The sequence below is a fragment of the Ipomoea triloba genome, chromosome 16 (assembly GCF_003576645.1).
Source record: "Ipomoea triloba cultivar NCNSP0323 chromosome 16, ASM357664v1".
NCBI classification, from domain to species: Eukaryota; Viridiplantae; Streptophyta; class Magnoliopsida; order Solanales; family Convolvulaceae; genus Ipomoea; species Ipomoea triloba.
The window spans coordinates 14,198,790-14,199,167 of NC_044931.1; the positions used below are offsets into that span (position 1 = coordinate 14,198,790).

The 378-nt window shown below is 52.4% G+C and overlaps 1 non-coding gene across 1 annotated transcript; it reads right to left on the reverse strand.

Annotated features, from left to right (window-relative positions):
• Positions 1-184: 184 nt before the first annotated feature.
• LOC116008046 lies at positions 185-303 on the reverse strand. Its single transcript, XR_004095449.1, has one exon. It is a non-coding gene; the product is annotated as a 5S ribosomal RNA (ribosomal RNA).
• Positions 304-378: the final 75 nt, after the last annotated feature.

Below are 378 nucleotides of genomic sequence, written 5' to 3' on the forward strand. Positions count from 1 at the left end.
GGAGTTCTGATGGGATCCGGTGCATTAGTGCTGGTATGATCGCATCCGTCACGTACTGCGCGCAAAATGTACTTGACCCTCTCTCTCCGCGCAACTTCTCTCGCTTAGCGGTTTAGCGGTTTAAAAGGATAGTACCCTTAGCGAGCGGTCCAGCGGTTTAAAAGAAAGATTAAAAAGAGGGTGGGGGATGCAACACGAGGACTTCCCAGGGGGTCACCCATCCTAGTACTACTCTCGCCCAAGCACGCTTAACTTCGGAGTTCTGATGGGATCCGGTGCATTAGTGCTGGTATGATCGCATCCGTCACGTACTGCGCGCAAAATGTACTTGACCCTCTCTCTCCGCGCAACTTCTCTCGCTTAGCGGTTTAGCGGTTT